Source organism: Hoplias malabaricus, chromosome X1, assembly GCF_029633855.1.
Source record: "Hoplias malabaricus isolate fHopMal1 chromosome X1, fHopMal1.hap1, whole genome shotgun sequence".
Taxonomy (NCBI): Eukaryota; Metazoa; Chordata; class Actinopteri; order Characiformes; family Erythrinidae; genus Hoplias; species Hoplias malabaricus.
Genome location: NC_089818.1, coordinates 16924891 through 16944703, shown reverse-complemented (window position 1 = coordinate 16944703; position 19813 = coordinate 16924891). Strand labels below are relative to the sequence as shown.

General features: G+C 39.1%; 1 pseudogene; it reads right to left on the bottom strand.

Annotated features, from left to right (window-relative positions):
- Positions 1 to 9751: 9751 nt before the first annotated feature.
- On the bottom strand, positions 9752 to 19158 carry LOC136675463 (polymeric immunoglobulin receptor-like; annotated as a pseudogene).
- Positions 19159 to 19813: the final 655 nt, after the last annotated feature.

Genomic DNA, 19813 nt, shown 5'->3' with positions numbered 1-19813 from the left:
GAAAAAGGAAATTGAGCATATAACGAACAGCTGGAAGACCAGCATCCGCAACTGATATATATATTTATTGTTAGTTTTTATTTCACAGTAAATCTATATAAGATGTAAAACATGTATCCATATATTGCAATAGTAGACTAACTAGTACTGCACATTAAATATTATCAATATATAAATACTCATTAATACAATGTATTATATATAAGATATCATCAATACACATGCAAATATCAGATGGTCAAAATGAGACATGGTGCTTGTTCTAGTAGTTACGGAATCCTGGTCATTCTAGTGTTAAAACACAGTTTGAGACAACCGTGTGTTTGAGTGTGTGTGTGTGTAAAGATTACACTGTGCATTGAAGCTTTATGTCCATACTAGTTGCCAAGCTAGTGTTTATATCTACTACAGAAGGTAGTACACCTAGTACACAATCACAGTGAGCACAAGAAGTGGAATTACTGCTGATTATGATTAGCTTCTGTGATGAGAAATATTAAGAAACTGAAGTAACAGGAAGAACTCTGAAGTGGAGCTGCTTCACTCAGAGGCAGGAAGAGTATTTGTCGCTGGAGCCTCTTACAGAAAGACACACTTTTACTCCCTCATGAGTTCTTTAATTCTCTCCGTGTTCTTCCTCTGTATCTCAGGTAAGATCAATGCTGCATCATTCCTGTGCTCTGTACACATTCACCTCTTTAAACATTCTTTTATTAACTCATCAATTTCAGGAATTTTTATTACAAAGTTAAAATTATTAACAACTGGGTTAAAATCAAACAATGATTAAATTTTTTAATCTCATTTATTTTTGTTAATTGTTTTAGTCACACACACACACAACACATTGTATATTTACCTGAGAAAACATTTTTCAAAATAGAGCTTTAAATAAACTTCCTTTTGTTTTTGTTTTTTTGCTACTTCTTCTCTGTAGAGTCTGAGAGTGTGAAGACACTGAGGAATGTAGCTGTAAAAAGTGGAGGATCTCTCACCATTCCATGTTTTTATGATGAACAATACAAATCAAACCCTAAATACTGGTGTAAGGGGTATTACTGGCGCTCCTGTGGAATAGTAGCCTATGCAAACACAAGAGGAAGAACATCAGTCACTGATTATCCGACCCAGAATATGTTTACTGTGGAACTCAACCATCTCCAAGACTCTGACTCCGGATATTATTGGTGCGCTGTGGAAATTGGAGATAAATGGACCGTAGATGACTGTGATTATTTGTACCTGACGGTCAGTGCAGGTAAGAAGTCTCTCTGTGTGAAGTAAAACGTGTTCACTGTAACTTAAAGCTTGTTTGATGGAGGATGTGATAACAGCACTCATTCTCTGCCTCTTTATTCAGATCCTGCTGTGTCTGTGATAAACAGCAGTGTGAGTGGTCAGGAAGGGGGCAGTGTCAGTGTCCAGTGTCTCTACAGAACTGATTATAAGAATAAACAGAAGCAGTGGTGCAGATTTAAAAACTGGACATGCTATGATTCGGGGAGGACTAACACATCCCCAGATTCAGCAGTGCTGGTCAGTGATTATGGGACAGGATCGGTCAGTGTGGAGATGAGTGGACTGAAGAAGAGTGATGCTGGCTGGTACTGGTTCAGTGCAGGAGAAGTGGGAGTTACTGTTCACCTCACTGTCACTGAAAGACCTACAAGTAAGATCACATCTATCAGAAATACTGCCCATATCTGCTGACCGTCCTGCTGTAACAATATCCCACTAACATCTTTCCTCTGTCTTATATTCCATCATTAACAACTGTGATGGCAGCTTCTGGCAGCCCGAAAACAGAGGACATTGTGATCAGTCGAGGTAAAGGCAGTCATTTTTTTCTTATCAGTAAATAGTGGAAGTTAAAGACACAAGGGCAGCAAAGTGTGAAACAGGTAATGACACTGTCACACAGCTAGAGTTCTGGGGTTGTGGGTTCAATATCTACTTCCTGTCACTGTCTGTGAAGACTTTGGTGTGTTCTCCTTGTGTTTGTGTGGATTTATTCTTTGCACTCAAGTTTTTCCTCACAACAGTTGTATGTTAATTGGATATTAAGTGTTTGAACAATAAAGTGAGTTTGTGTAACTGTCCACAGATGTGCAGATGTGAATGACTGTGTGATGCACATTGAGAGATAGCTGTGGCCTGTTATAAGTCATTATAAATGGGTATAGACGTTTATTCCAGCTTTATATAAGTGTTGTGTCTTTCGCAGCACTTCAGTAAAGAGTTTTTCTGATTTCTTATGTTAACAGCAACAGATACGACAGCTGTCAAAGGCAAACAAACCGAGGAAATGGTGGACACTCCAGGTACAAACACAAACATTTCTCTTTTATCAACAAAACCCGAACCTGTAATAAGTATTTAAATATTTCTACAAGTATTAGATATTTGTGTATTAAAACAGTAGCTTTATGGTTGCTCTTGCTGCATTCTGACTGTGTTCATGACAAACTTTTCATTTCTTGATTCTTTGTACAGCAACAGAGACATGTTTGCACACGTAAGTACGAACACAGTGAAAATACTGAGGGTAACAAGGTCAGTGTTGATCAGTACAGTGCATACAGACGCTCTGAAAAAGAACTTAAACCTATCACAGTCTCCTGCATAAATTCCTGTTCTATGTTCTGTTTCAGAAAGTCAAAACCTTTCTGTGTGGCACGCAACTGATTCAACACACGCTGTGATCCTGAAGCTGTTAAGCAATAAGCAGCAATTTAAAAATGTATTTTGATATCTTTAGATGAACCACTTTACTCAACTGCTTCATTATCTCTTGTATCTGGGATATTTTACTGATCTGTTTATGCTTTATAACGTATTATAATCACAACCAACGGATCAGCTCATGTTTACTGCATCCTCCTATGATCACTTACAGTTCAGTTTGTGGAAGATCCTTTATAAGCTGATACATGTTTATTAAGGAAAATATATGCTTTTTGGCTTAATTTAGGCTGTGCTCTGTTATTGTGCTGTAAATGTTTATTAACACACCGTTGTCATCCTTGCACTTATAAATGTGTGCTAAAGTATTTCTTTTTTGGCAGTACAGGTGCTGGTCATAAAATTAGAATATCATGAAAAAGATGATTTATTTCAGTAATTCCATTCAAAAAGTGAAACACAGATTGATATATTTCAAGTTTTTATTTCTTTTAATTTAATGATTATAACTGACAGCTATTTAAAACTCCAAATTCAGTATCTCAGAAAATTAGAATACTGTGAAAAGTTTCAATATTGAAGACACCTGGTGCCACACTCTAATCAGTTAATTAACTCAAAACACCTGCAAAGGCCTTTAAATGGTCTCTCAGTCTAGTTCTATAGGCTACACAATCACAGGGAAGACTGCTGACTCAACAGCAGTCAAGGCTGTGGTAGAAAAAAAGTGTACCAGTGATAGGGGTAACCGCATCCTGAAGAGGACTGGGGAAAAAAAACATTCAAAAATGTGGGGGAGATTCACAAAGAATGGACTGCAGCTGGAGTCAGTGCTTCAAGAACCACCACGCACAGACATATGCAGGACATGGGTTTCAGCTGTCGCATTCTTTGTGTCAAGCCACTCTTGAACAAGAGACAGTGTCAGAAGCATCGCGCTTCCAAAAAGGACTGGACTGCTGCTGAGTGGTCCAAAGTTATGTTCTTTGATGAAAGTAAATTTTGCATTTCCTTTGGAAATCAAGGTTCCAGAGCCTGGAGGAAGAGAGGATAGGCACAGGATCCACGTTACTTGAGGTCCAGTGTAAAGTTTCCACTGTGATGTTTTTGGGGTGCCATATCATCTGCTGGTGCTGGTCCACTGTGTTCTCTGAGGTCCAAGGTCAAAGCAGCCGTCTACCAGGATGTTTTAGAGCACTTCATGTTTCCTGCTGCTGATCAACTTTACGGAGATGCAGATTTGATTTTCCAGCAGGACTTGGCACCTGCACAGTGCCAAAGCTACCAATACCTGGTTTAAGGACCATGGTATCCCTGTTCTTAATCGGCCAGCAAACTCACCGGACCTTAACCTCATAGAAAATATATGGTGTATTGTGAAGAGGAAGATGCAATACGTCAGACCTAACAATACAGAAGAGCTGAAGACCACTATTCTTTTCTTTTGGCTAGCATTTCTGAAAATCATTTTTTTGTATTGGTCTTAAGTGATTTTTTAATTTTCTGAGATACTGATTTTTTTTTTTTAGTTTTCAGGTATAATAATCAAATTAAAAGAAACACTTGAAATATCAGTCTGTGTGTAATGAATGAGTATAAAATGCAAGTTTCACTTTTTGAATGGATTTACTGAAATAAATCAACTTTTTCATGATATTCTTATTTTATGACCAGCACCTGTAGTATCTTTGCTTTTATTACTTGTGTTCTGTTGTTTGTAATACTATTGTGCCTATAAAATTATTAAAAACTATTTAAAGCATCATACCTATTATTATTGTGAAGTGTAAAAATGCCCTGTGTTCATATTCAGTAGCAGTAGAGCCCTCATGCCAAGTAGGTACTAAATGGTGATGTGTAAACCCCACAGAGCGCTGATTGGCCAGAGCCCTGTCAATCACCAAGAAATGCAGAGCTCATTCAAATCCAGCACAAACCGTCGCTTGTAAAATCTCCAAAGTTACAGCAGTTTTCACATTTATTTTTATCTGACTCAAAGGGGCAACTCGTAACTTTATCCTATGAGGTATTTTGAAGAGGTTTATATGCTCCTTGGACCAATAGCCGACGAAATTTCCAGTGAAAGCCAAAAGTGCAACAAGTAAAACTGATCTGTGAGAACTGGGGCGCAGAGCCGTGTTTAGTCCAAAAAATAGAACAATACTTGAATACACAAGGTGTAAACAGCGCCGAACTTTACTGCTGCTATTGTTGTGGTTTTTAAGTGATTCTTGTTAGAGACAAGGTTTTGCAAAGTCACCGGCTCCATTTCTCGGAGGAGCCCTGCCAGTGGAAAAGCTACAAGCTTTAAGTGAGCCGAGTCGAGTCATGTAGAGACAGACCCATGCAGTGGAGGAGTGACATTACACACTTATTTCAGTATTATATTTTATCTGCAAACATTGAAATTAATCTATACAACACATACCTCCCTTAATGTGTTAGACAAAGTAGTTGAAAAAATATGGTCTACAAATAAAGGGGTTAGACAATGAAACTGCACCAGTAAGACCATGTGCATCCAATGGTTCAAACATTGTATCCTGAAGGCGGTGCTGTGTATCAGGACGACAATGCACCAATACACACAGCAAGACTGGTGAAGGATTGGTTTGATGAACATGAAAGTGAAGTTGAACATTTCCCATGGCCTGCACAGTCACCAGATGTAAATATTATTGAGCCACTTTGGGGTGTTTTGGAGGAGCGAGTCAGGAAACGTTTTCCTCCACCAGCATCACGTAGTGACGTGGCCACTATCCTGCAAGAAGAATGGCTTAAAATCCCTCTGACCACTGTGCAGGACTTGTATATGTCATTCCCAAACAAATTGACGCTGTATTGGCCAGAAAAGGAGGCCCTACACCATACTAATAAATTATTGTGGTCTAAAACCAGGTGTTTCATTTTCATTTTCCAACCCCTGTATATATTAATAATATTTTGTTAATTATTGTGTTCAATCTTTCAACATTTTCAAAACAGAATTCATGATCCATTTACAGAAACCCATTAAAAACCAAAGAGTGGTGTAGTGGAGAATGGATCCAGATCAAGAAATGAAAAAACGCTAAGATTCAAACTTTGACTTTCTTTTTCAAGACCCCACATTCCACAGAATGTGTGTCTGCTAGCAGCCACGCACACATACCTAGTCTGTCGAAGACTAAAGATTATAAAACCCTCTTCGTCAGTGACCCTGAGATGCTCAAAGAAGAATCCAGACCGACACTATGTGGTACTCCCAATTTTATGACTCCAGAAAGCATCATTAAATCAACATAACACAAATAGAGCCTTGAGAACTTCGTCATAAGAACTCACCACATGTGGAGACCCTAGGAACCCCCCAGCATTTTATCACCCTCCAGCGTTGGACTGTCAAACGCTTATCTTATCGTAAAATCAGTAGATGGCCCGAGGACTGCGCTAATAGTGAACTCTCAACCCGAGTTTAACCCAGACGAACAGCATGGACCAACAGTGCCCCCAAGTGGACATTTGCGAAATCATATGCCACCCGAAATATTCTCTCTCTCTCTCTCTCTCTCTCTCTCTCTCTCTCTCTCAAAAGAGAATTATCTCGGACACATATGTTTTCTGCTGAATCTAATCATGTATTATGCAATGTGTTATTAATGTTACCCTCTGTTATTCTCAGGTGACTGTCTACTAACTAATCAAGTGACGTGAATTAATGTTTTAATCATGAAGAACGATTCGAGTGGCCAATAAACTACCCATAAAGTTCTTACTTTAGGGCGTGTGGTCTTAGCCACGGAACATCGGTCACACTGAAGGCACCAATCCCTCACATCTTGCCACATCTCAGGCCAGTAACACCTCTGCCGCACAAGGTCCGTAGTGCGCTCTATACCCTGGTGACCGTGATGGTCATGTAGCCCGGTGAGCACCTCACCCTGCAGTGCCTTAGGCAACAACAACTGAAAGACTGGGTTGGTTGCTGATGGAAATTTAACTTGTCTGTACAAAACACCCTCATTCTCTATAATCCTAGGCCATTGCCTAACCAACTCCCTCAACCCCTCTGTCTCCCTTCTTAGCTCTAGTACCTTAGGCTTCCGTCCTTGCTTCCAATACTGCAAGAACGCGGCAATACATGGGTCAGCCGCTTGCAACACCTTAAGGTCAGCCCTAGGGACTGCATCTACTGTCTGACACAACAGGTCGCGTCTCAGTTTAGAAGAATTAATCTCTAATAACTAGAATAGTTGGTAATTATATCAGTATACGAAGTATTAATTATAGGATGTTCCATTGTCGCCAAACCATAACTGATTTTTATTTCTCTGGAATTTGAGACGGTCACTTGTACTCCCCAAACCTAGGAACCAATCAGAGAACGGCGACCTCCCAAGTGGGCGTGACCGTACCACCTATGAAACCAGGAGTTCGATCGGAAGGACCCACTACTTCTTCTTTTTACTTCCTTTTGACCTCACCTCTTTTTCACTTTTTCCGCTCTTCCTTTTTTCTGAAGCTGATGGAGCCGACTCGCAAGAAGACTCTTAAAAGACCGATCTTGATGCAAACAAACAGGGGAAGCCTTGGGTCAGTTAGCATTGCTCAATATAGAAGTTAAAACAGCGAAAAAGTCGATTAGCTCTGTTAGCAACTTCCAACTTATCTTTTATTTTGTGTTTGTGGTTTTTGTAGCCCAATCAAAGTTTATTTTTATGACTAATAAAACCTGGTGAAATTTATTTTTGGCCAGAATAAGATGAGATTAGTTGATAGTTGATTAGTTGATGCCTGATATGTTAGCGTTATACTCTGACGTCTGAGGGCATCGCTTCTGAGAATTTGAGGAAAGAGTGAGCTTCCTTTCGACGCACCCCCTCACTCCGGGGACTATCCAGCCAAGCCAGCAGTTCTCTATGAAGGGAATCCCCGACTGATCCAAGGACGCCGAAAGTGGCCTACGCATCCTGGAGGGAATCTCCTCCATAGTAAGCCTATCTTCAGCCGTGACATATGGGAGAACAGAAAGCTAAGAACCTGAGAACGGAGATTAAATTTGCTGGACCCATCAGCTTGGTTATAACAGTGACAAGAGTAAGAAAAGCATAAATTCCTCATTTTCAGAAGCTGATGCCTAATTAAGTCTCTTGATAAATTTACACATTAGTTAAATCTCATTTAGCAACACATATTAGTCACATATAGCCATATCATATAGCCTAGCCAATTATTAAAATCGTGATGGTTTCACCTGCGTTGATCCCACTGAGATTTTGATGATTTTGCTGTGTTTATCAGTTTATTATTATTCCTCTTAATAAAGTATTTCCTGATTTGAAATAATATGGTGTGTGGAGTCTATTCCTAAGAGTCTGAAAATCCTGAAACTCGCCCCTGGCGATGACAGTATTTCAATCTCTGATAAATTATTAATATTGTTGTTATCTAAATTCAGTAATAATAATAATAATTATAAGTGATAATCACCTGTGAAGGACTGGCGCCCCCTCCAGGGTGTATCCCGCCTTGCGCCCAATGATTCCAGGTAGGCTCTGGACCCACCGCGACCCTGAATTGGATAAGCGGTAACAGATAATGAATGAATGAATGAATAAGTGATAATCACCATTAAACATAACATTCAAATACTGTTACTACGCTACAGTGGTCTGAAGAAGAATAAACGATGAGCTCTGAGGGTGACCAAGTTTATAATTAAACAAAGAGTAAAGCTTTTAGCAATGTATATATAACACATTTCCATTGATGTATGTAAAATAGGCCACAGGTTTATAGCTGTCACACAGTTCCAGGGTCCTGGAGTTGTGGGTTTAGACCTTGCCTCATGTCACAATTTTTTTTTCTCACAATTACAGCTGTATACATCTGTAATCAAAACAGACAACAAAATAAGAGCAGAAGGCTGAAAAGTGTTTTAAAAAAAAAAGAAATTAAGGTGCATTTGGACTCACTGTTCCTGAGAAATTTCCTGAGCCGATGCAGACGAAGGCTATGGACACACACATGATTTTACTAACTCAAAGCTCTATGATCCAAAACAGTTAATGTCATTCATTATTGTTTATGCACACATTCAACCCATGGATATAAACATAAATACCATCACATCAGTGACTCCTGATTCAGTGTCTTAATGGTTCAGTGATCAAATACAGTTTAAATTAGATAGATGTGAAAAATAAGACTGACATTCTTTTTCTGGGTCACAGTACTGTATGTCACTGAGTCTTCTGCTTCAGCTGTGGGGGTCTATTTCTCACACAGGACAAAATCCAAAGCCAAATACACAATACTTACTACTGGACTATGTGTTAAAACACCAAACCTCAGACAACATGAAGCCACCCATCCGTCACAGCACTTACTGTGTGAACTGCAGAGTTACTGCTGCTCTCTCTGGTCTCTGTTTGATTTGCTTCTGTTAGAGAGAGATGGAGTGGAGCACATTACACATTATTAGTCACCAATTAAAGGCTTAGACATAAACAGAATTGTATAAATACTAACGCATGTTTAAGTTTAGCAACATTAGCATCAAACCCCATCACTAAAATAAAAATGCAAAGCATAAAAAAATGGCTGATTTATAACGTCTGAGGTAAACAGTTTAGTTTTGATGGAAGAGCCTGTAAAATAATGACTTTATAATGAACACTTACTGAACACTGTTGTTTTCACCTTGAAGGTTATAACGCAGAGGAGGAGCAGTAGTCCGAGGCCTACAGCCAGTAAAATAAAAATAAGCTTGGATTTTCCATTGCTGCAGTGAATGACCTGTGACCTTTGTAAGTTATTCATTAAACAAAAGTGAGAACCATCCTGAAGCCTATAATATGAAAAAACATTAATGTTATTTTTAACTAAAGTGTTTCCAAGCACTCGCTGCCATACACACAGTTTAACCAGTCTCTGACATACAGAATCAGTAAACTCTTCACTATATTCACAATTACTTGTTTGGCCCAATCTCCTTGTCACTTGTGTGCGGCTGTTCTGCAAGAAGTGTGAATTGTAATTATAACTGTAGCCTCACTGATGCTGGTTTTCACAGTTGAGGAAATTGTAGTCACAGCTGCTGTTGCTGTTGAAAAGGAGTGGCACTGAACCAGTACCAGCCAGCATCACTCTTCTTCAGTCCACACATGTCCACACTGACCGCTCCTTTCCCATCATCACTGACCAGCACTGCTGAATTCTTCAGTGTCTTCACACTCTCAGACTCTACAGAGAAGAAGTCAAATGGTACAACAGTGTTACTCCGACTCAGGAACTGCTTCAGAACTATATCAGAGGAATAAACTGGTCATAACTGAGCAAACACATTTCACCCTCGTCCTAAATGTTATTATTCAGTATCCACTCTGCACCCTGGAGCAGGTGAGTTAATCAAAGTGTATTTAAAGCAGTGAGAGAGTGAAGAACACACCTCCAGTGCACAGGAATGATGCAGCATTGATCTTACCTGAGATGTAGAGGAAGAACACAGAGAGAATTAAAGAACTCATGAGGGAGTAGAAGTGCATCTTTCTGTAAGAGGCTCCAGACACAAATACTCTTCCTGCCTCTGAGTGAAGTACACACTCTCCTGCTCTGAAAAGATTTGTCAAAAATACCAAAGTCATTTTGATGCCAAAGTTTTAATTAATTAATCAAATGATTTATTGTGATTTGTAAAACAGTGTTTTCCTCCCTCCTCTGCTCCTGTTCTCCTGTTCTGTTCTACTGAATAACTAGTTAATATTTTATTAACAATTTAATAATGGGCGTTAATGAAAGAAAATAAATGGTCAAAATTTGAACATGAAATACATTATATTTTAAATAAAAGTTCTGTTGCAGCACAGTTCAATCTACAGAAAAACAATTTACACCATATATTTGTCAAGAATAGAAAACAAGACTGAATCTGAGAGTGAATAATGGCTCTTTTAAAGCATATAAATAACAGGAAACTTTAAAGCAATGTGCATTTATATACAGTGACCTACACTGGCCAATATGAAGATTCTATTGTTCTAGTGCTGAAATCACTAAATGTTTTTTTAGAGAAGGCTTTGTTTCGCTTGATCTTTGGTGAAGTTTCTTCTTGCATTTGGCCTGGTCAGGCTGTTTGTTCAGGAATACAGCTGTTTACACCTGGAACCAACACAAACCGAACAGAAACAATAAGCAGAAACCCAAAAGGTGTGAAAAGAACCTCATATAATAAAGAATTATATAAAGTATGGGAAATTCTGACTGACCTATTACATGTGAAACTAATTCATCATCTCCGGCTGCTGGAGAGAGCTGAAAAATGAGACGATTTTAGAAATAAAGGGAGATCTCAGCCATTCAACAGCTGAACTCTATGATTGGTAAGGCTAAAGAGCATTAGTAAAACCTGAACCCCTCATGAACACGTAGGTCTTCAGACAACCCATGTCTCTGTTTCATGTGGTCAAAGCAGATGTGTGATTCAGGGCAAGAGCTTTATTTTTAAAAGTTCACTTACCGGTGTATTTATACCATCTGTGTCTGCACTGTTGTAAACCACATCAGTTTCCTGAGACATTTCAAACAAAACCTGTGGACATTACTTGCCCAGGATAAGTCAGTCTGGTAATGTTTCAGTAATGGTATTGTGTGCATATGTGTGAATGTGAAAAATAAAATCTTACATTCTTTTTTTGCATGGTATGTACATTATAGTGCGTTGCTCTATCTTAAACAGTAAAGTTCTGACGCACACACACACACATACACCCAGATGACAAAATCTCATGCCAAAGAGGTACAATACTAATAAATGCTCTGTGTGTTTGAACACAAACTCAGACAACATGAAACCACCCAACACTCACAGCATTTACAGTGTGAACTGCAGAGTTACTGCTCCTCTCTCTGCTCTCTGGTTGATTTGCTTCTGTTACAGAGAGATGGAGTGAATGGAGCATATTAAACCGATGGATGAGTGTAAAACAGTGTAAATGTGATTAAAAAGTCCCGTAAGTAAATGTCAGATTAATACTCACTGGACTGTTTTCTCAGCGCAGCAGGTAGTGTCGCAGTCACACAGCTCCAGGGGCCTGGAGGTTGTGGGTTCGATTCCCGCTCTGGGTGACTGTCTGTGAGGAGTGTGGTGTGTTCTCCAGGTGCTCCGGTTTCCTCCCACAGTCCAAATACATACGTTGGTAGGTGGATTGGCAACTCAAAAGTGTCCGTGTGTGTGTGTTGCCCTGTGAAGGCCTGGCGCCCCCTCCTGGGTGTATTCCCGCCTTGCGCCCAATGATTCCAGGTAGGCTCTGGACCCACCGCGACCCTGAATTGGTTACAGATAATGAATGAATGAATGAGCATCTGTATCGCTACTCATGAGATATTTACATGAGCACCCTCTGATGGGCGCGAACGTAATTACATCATTTAATAACCTGTATGCTCAGTGAAATATAACTAAACATGCAATGCCACAACAAAACGTAAATACCGACTTTGTTCTCTCATCAACCAGGTGCTAAAGAACCATTAGCAATGCAGAATTACTCCATAACAATCCCGTTTTACAACCTTAATCGTGGAGCACAACTTCTCTCTGCACACCTGAGTTCGCGCTGCTGCTGCGTTTTTCCACAGTTATTGTACGCCCTTTCAAGCACCAGCCGCGTCACCGCTGCAGCAAAATAACAAACACTTATGAACCAATTTACAGTAAAGAAAATACCAAAATATCAGGACAGTTACACTGCAGAGTTACTGCTCCTCTCTCTGCTCTCTGTTTGACTTGCTTCTGTTAGAGAGAGATGGTGAGAATGGAGCATATTAAACTAGGGTGTCTAGATCTGAGATGGTGAGAAAGAGGACACGTCTTGGAGGGTGGTCTGATGAGGTCACGTCCCTCGCTGCCGTTGTATGCTTAGTTGAACCTGTGTGTGTTTTGAAGTCCTTTACACCTTTATTTGCTACACAAAACATGGAAATGTCTTTTTTAATTCATCCGAGAACTTACATTTACGTTTCGTGCTCGAGATGAGGGTAGGTACATGAGCTTTGCCTGACGTAAACAAGGACTACTGACGTGCTGACTGACCAATTAAATGTTTACAGAGAAGGTTATCGACCAGTAACGGTAGCTCTACAGTCAGACCGTCCAATCAGAAGATTTTAGGCTACTTCACCACGCCCCCTTCTCACTCAAGCGAACCAATCGGAGTAGGGGAGGACGGGACTACTTTGTTGACGAAACGCCTCTCGAAATTCTATGTAAGCTATAGAAAAACACAACGTTTGTGAAACGTTTTTTTTAAGTCTAAAAAAGAGGACATGTCCGGATAAAAGAGGAGGTCTGGTCACCCTATATTAAACGGATGGATGAGTGTAAAAGAGTGTAAATGTGATTAAAAAGTCCCATAAGAAAATGTCAGATTAATACTCACTGGACTGTTTTCTCAGTATGAAAATTATAACACAGACCAGAAGGAGCAGGAGACCAAGACCTGACGCAGATAGAATCCAGATAAACTTGGAGTCTCCATTGTTGTTGGAACCTAAAATGACAAACATTCATTCTTTCTACAAATTCATTTAATTTCATCAATCATCAAACCACACTGTGGTCATAACTAATGTGGTCTCACTGATGCTGGTTTTCTCAGTTGAGGAAATTGTAGTCACAGGTGTTGTTGCTGTTGAAAAAGGGAAATAATCTGGTGTTATTGACACAGTTACATCAGGACGGTCAGCAGATATGAGCAGTGTTTCTGATAGATGTGATCTTACTTGTAGGTGAACAGTAACTCCCACTTCTCCTGCACTGAACCAGTACCAGCCAGCATCACTTTTCTTCAGTCCACTCATCTCCACACTGACCGATCCGCTCCCATCCTCTCTGACCAGCACTGCTGAATTCTGGGATGTATTGGTCCTCCCCACTATGTAGCAGCTCCAGTCTCTAAATCTGCACCACTGCTTCTGTTTATTCTTATCATCAGTTCTGTAGAGACACTGGACACTGACACTGCCCCCTTCCTGACCACTCACTCTGCTGTTTATCACAGACACAGCAGGCTCTGAATAAAGAGGCAGAGAATGAGTGCTGTAAACACGTCCTCCATCAAACAAGCTTTAAGTTACAGTGAACAGGTTCTACTTCACACAGAGAGACTTCTTACCTGCGCTGACCGTCAGGTACAAATAATAACTGTCATCTAGGGTCTCACCCTGTCCAATTTCCACAGCGCACCAATAATATCCAGAGTCAGAGTCTTGGAGACTGTTGAGTTCCACAGTAAACATATTCTGGGTCGGATAATCGTGACTGATGTTCTTCCGCTTGTGTTTGTACGGGCTACTATTCCACAGGAGCTCCACTGAGACCCCCTACACCAGTATTTAGGGTTTGATTTGTATTGTTCATCATAAAAACAAGGAATGGTGAGAGATCCTTCTCTTTTTACAGCTACATTCCTCAGTGTCTTCACACTCTCAGACTCTACAGAGAAGAAGTCAAATGGTACAACAGTGTTACTCCGACTCAGGAACTGCTTCAGAACTATATCAGAGGAATAAACTGATCATAACTGAGCAAACACATTTCACCCTCATCCTAAATGTTATTATTCAGTATCCACTCTGCACCCTGGAGCAGGTGAGTTAATCAAAGTGTATTTAAAGCAGTGAGAGTGTGAAGAACACACCTCCAGTGCACAGGAATGATGCAGCATTGATCTTACCTGAGATGTAGAGGAAGAACACAGAGAGAATTAAAGAACTCATGAGGGAGTAGAAGTACATCTTTCTGTAAGAGGCTCCAGAGACAAATACTCTTCCTGCCTCTGAATGAAGTACATTTGACTGAAGTGTTCTTCCAGTTTCTGACCCTCTCCTGCTCTGAATAGATAAGTCATATGGCTAAGTACTAGCCATTTAGATGCAAATGATTTCATAATTTTTTCTAGGAAGAATTGAATCATGCTTTAAATTCTACTTTGTGTGTATTAAAACAGGAAAGTGTGTATTTGGTGTATTTTGTACCTGACAAAAATACAAAATGTGAGGTATAAGGCTGTGCACAAGTGGGAGTAAACTAGTGAACTGACATGAGATTGACTTTAGGACAGTTATGTGTATCCTTCTCCAAAATGTAAATAGTTCAGTTTCTGTAGTGCTGAGCCCAGAATAGCAATGACAGAGGCTGTGTTCTTCCTGTTACAGGTCAGTGAAAAAAGCAAGGTTCATTAAGACATGGATGAGCGAGTTTGGTGTGGAAGAACTTGGCCTGCACAGAGTCATGACCTCAAACAGATAGCCTTTGGGACCTTGTCTGACCTCAAAAATGTGCTTCCCATAAACATATTCCTAGAACAATTATATAGTGAATGAAACTTCTGTTTTTGGTAGCACTGTGTTTAAAGACAATCTACAGAGAGATGTAATAAAACATGTTCTAAAATATTATCAGTAAAGCAATACATAAAGGTTTCTGACCAGTGTCAGTGCTCACAAGACAACTGCAGCTGTTTAATGAAATAAGAGACATTGTACTGATGAAACGGTCTTAGACTATTGACAGACTGTAATAAATTGTGATGCTGTTGCATTCGTCCCTACCAACAGATTGTGATTGTCTAAAGTAGCTCAAGTCAAGTGGTCAAATAGACCAGTATATCAGTTCTGGGCTGAGGAGCAGTGGAACTCTGGGTGGATAGAGCACCATCCAGATGTGTTGAAGTGGTGTTTGTGATCCATAACTAGTCATTCAACACCAGTATCTAACCTTACTAAAGGTTTAAATATTTACAATTTCATTGAAGATATTTTTTTTCTACATTTTTAAAGCACTGTTGTATAATTGTGTAAATTTACTTCTGACTGCATCACAGTGTGAAAACACTGAAAATGTAGCTGTAAAAAGTGAAGGTTTTTTTAAATGATGAACAATACAAATTAAATACTAAATACTGGTGTAAGGGATAATACTGGAGCACAAACAATGTTGGCTAATGTTACATAAAAAATCTAATAAAGTTTTAAAGAATATGTTTTAACTGCAGCAGGTAGTGTCACGGTCACATAGCTCCAGGGAAAATAAATCTAGATAGTCTCTCTCTGCCTCATCTGTAACTTCCCCTCAAGTCATCACAACAGTGACATTTGTAGTTGTAGAAAATTACACCTTCACAAATTCTTCATTGTAGGTGCACAAATCCAATTCTACACACACCAGTGCAAAATGATCAGTTTTGCTAGAGTTGCAGCAGAGAATATGGTGCAAAACACATTCACACACTCGTATAAAACCTGCACAAAAGTTGCACATTCGGAAATTAATCTGTGCAATGCGAGTTACACACCTGTATTTATTTATTTTATTTATTTATTTAGGTTTTTTTAAGGGAATATCTGTCGCACAAACACAGGTCAATGATTACACCCGCTCGAATATGTGGCTACGAGTCTCAAATGCTGGTTCTGTCTGGGTTCAGTGACTGAGCGCCTCATACAGAAAACAAACATGGAGGACCGAGGGTCTGTGTAGAAAATGGAAAGAAAAACGGGAATTTACTCTTTATCGGATTTCTGATGAAGAAAGTGGGATCGAGATCAAGACCAAATCTGTTACTATGTAGCATGATTATGTGGAGATTATGGGGAAGAAAAATGTTTTCCTAGTTATTTCTCACTGATCCACCAGGGGGCGGTATTGTACAGGTAATGTATGACTCTGTGTCAATGTTTTATTTGTTAGTTGGTTTCTTGGGTGAAATCCAAGGCTGCAGTCCAAATGTCTGTCCGACTCCCTGTTTGGACAGGATTAGTTGTACACGGAGTGTCTCCCCCTGCTGTTGCTTCACTTCACGAAAAATCTATAAAGCGAACCTGGGATTAATATCGCTGCAGGGGATGAGAGCAGAGAAATGGCAATCTGTCCCCAGTGACTGTAAGGTGAGATGGTTAGGTAAAGAGCAGAGTATGTAAACTACTGCATTTGGGTTAATATGGCACTCACTGTGTTCACATTAGGAGGAATGTTTGATGTTACTGTGGTGTGGAAAAATCAAATTCTTTTGTGATTTTTAAGTGCTAATAAATACACAACCAATATATTTTGAATGTTTACACAGTTAAAGCACGGTTACAGTTTATTGGCTGAATTTAAAACATGAAATGTGGAACATATTGGTAGAAAAGTATGTGGAATGCAACAGAGCATTTAAAAAAGACTGGTCTACTAAAAATAATATATAAATAATATATTGCTCCTTTTAAAGCAGATAGTATACAACAGGACGACTAATGATCTCTTATGATCTCAAAATAGGATGAATGCGTTTTCAGCAGTGCACATATGACATATTTACATTAACAAGGATTATTTTTCCAACCTTTGAAATCACACAAAAGGACATTATTTTGAGGTGAATACTTTGTTTTGTGTCTTTGCTGTTGATCTCATGAGGTTGTTTGTTGAGAAATACAGCTGAGTACAACTGGAATCAACACAGACAGAACAGAAACAATGAGCAATAGGCTGAAAAGTGTTAAAAATCCCATAATAATATATGGTGTATTCTGCCTCACTTCTTATTTGTGCAAAATGTTGTTGTACAGCACTTCATCACCTCCAGCATCTGGTGAGAGCTGTAAAATGGGACAGATTTAGGAATAAAAGAGCATCTCAGCTTTTTCAGCAGCTAAAGTCATGGTCAGACTAAGGAACCTCCATCAAAGTAACACTTATTGTCCTCAGATACATGACGACATCTCACCTACTTCAGGTTAAAATAGAGGTGTGCTTTTTAACAACAGCTTTATAAACGTTCACTTACAGGTTCATTTGTGGCATCAGTGGCTACATTGCTGTAGATGACATCAGTTCCTAGAGCCACTTCAGACGAAGGCTATGGACATTATTTACTCAGGATGAGTCAAACTGGTAATGTTTCAGTAATAGAACCATGTTTATATGTTTGTCAATGTGAAAAATGAAGACTTGCCTTCTTTTTCTTACACACAGTAGTGTACATTTCTGCATCTTCACCTGTAGTGTTCTGTTTTATACACACACACACACACACACACACACACACACTTTTGAGTTGCGAATCCACCTACCAACGTGTGTTTTTGGACTGTGGGAGGAAACCCACACGGACACCACACCAACTCCTCACAGATCGAACCCATAACCTCCAGGTCCCTGGAGCTGTGTGACTGCGACACTACCTGCTACCAATGTTTTGCCCCCTTAAAATGTTCAGAATAATCAAAATATTCCAGTTTATGTTTTGCAGAGAATTTACATATATTTTATATTATTTTTATAAAATTTTAATCATGGATGTTTACGACACTGAACAGATTTACAGTGAATTTAAATCTTTAATATCATTAGCAGAACTGATTTATTGAATGAAGCTGATATTCCACAGCTTAGTGCTTCAATATTTACAGAGATTTGCTAAATTTACTTCCGCTTTAAATGGTGCAGCATTTTGACATTTTAATCAGTGTTTAACTTTCACCTTCTGGATACATTCTGGGGCTGAGGTGGCTTTTTATAGGAGACTGAATCCATTTTACATTCCTGTTCTCTATTTTAATATATCTTTCCATATATAATAATATAGCAAGTAAATTCTGTACAATTTAAAGTGGAAGAGAAACATTAAATAATAAAAGTATTTTCTTCGTGTACACTCGGTGCTGATAATGTCTATATGTGTGTGTGTTATTGCAGGCGGGCAACATAACGGCTGCATTTCTCACAGTCACACACATTTATGGATCGCTCCACACGGGGACGCTATTGTGCAGCGCATCAATGACACTGTCAATGTTTGTGTGTTTTCTTTTTCTTTAGGTGAATTCCGCAGGCTGCGTAGTTTAAAATGGGTGTCTGAAACTGGCTGTAGGTAGAACTCGAAACTCGCAGATAGATGGACTGGTTGTGGAAAAGCATCCATGTGAGTGTGTGAGTGAGTGTGTGGTGCCCTGTGATGAACTGGCGCTATGTCCAGAGTATGTTCCTGCCTTGAGCTCAATGATTCCGTGTAATCTCTGGATCATCCCTGACCCTGAACTGGATAAGCAGTTGGAATGAATGAATGTTTGCTTTTCTGAAAATATTTGTATAACAACAACGTTTTAACCTTCTCAGAAACTGATTAATAAGATATATTTGTTAAATAAAACTAAATAAGAAGTGAATTAGTATTAATAAAGTGTAAAACTAAAATTAAACAAAAATTAACATTGCTGCCAAAATTAACATTGCCACGATGATTGTGAAATATAAACCAACCTTGTTTATTTTTGGAAACTTGTCAACAAACCAATAGCTACAGTTTGAAGACCAGTGAAAAAGACTGTTCAATATTTCATTCAATCAATGTTTGCCATCTTTGCAGTGCTTCCAGCATTTGAGTTGCTGCTATGATCTTCAGCACAACACCCCACTGGCTCAATTTACCACTCACTTTGCTCCATAGCCATCATTATGAAAAAACATTGTTAGCAGTTCAGGCTAATATTTAGTTAAACGATATGCATGATTTTTAGCATTAGTAAATCACCAAAAACATTCACTTTTATGTAGCAACCATACCTACTAGCATAGCTCCCCTGTGCTTATTCTTTTCACAGATTGGAAGAAATGTTTGGTCACATGACAATTAAAATGCATGGATACATATCCCTGCATTTTAATTCTGGTTCTACCTGGCCACTCCTATTTCACCTTGCAAAAAAAAGCAGCTCTAGATAAAGTGGGAGAGTCAACATACCCACTGGCTCATCTTAACCCACGCTTCCCTATTGCCCTCAAAATACAAAAGTTGGGGAGTAAATAGAGTAAGTCACTTTACCTTATTTCAAATATACAGACCCTGTGCTGACCTCTGACCCTGCTGAAAGTGTTTACTCAGACCTCCAGTACTTGTCCATGGAAGATGGTAGCCTGGTCTAATGAGTTGACATTTTTTACATCATGTGGGCAGCCAGGTGCGTGTGTTTTACCAAAAATAAAACCAATAATTAAACTTTGACGCTCTGTATATATCATAGTAAATTCATGCATTTTCCAGAAAATAAATCTTCTTAATTGAGTTTAGAAACGTAACCAGTTTTCTTTGGTTAAAAGTGTTTTATT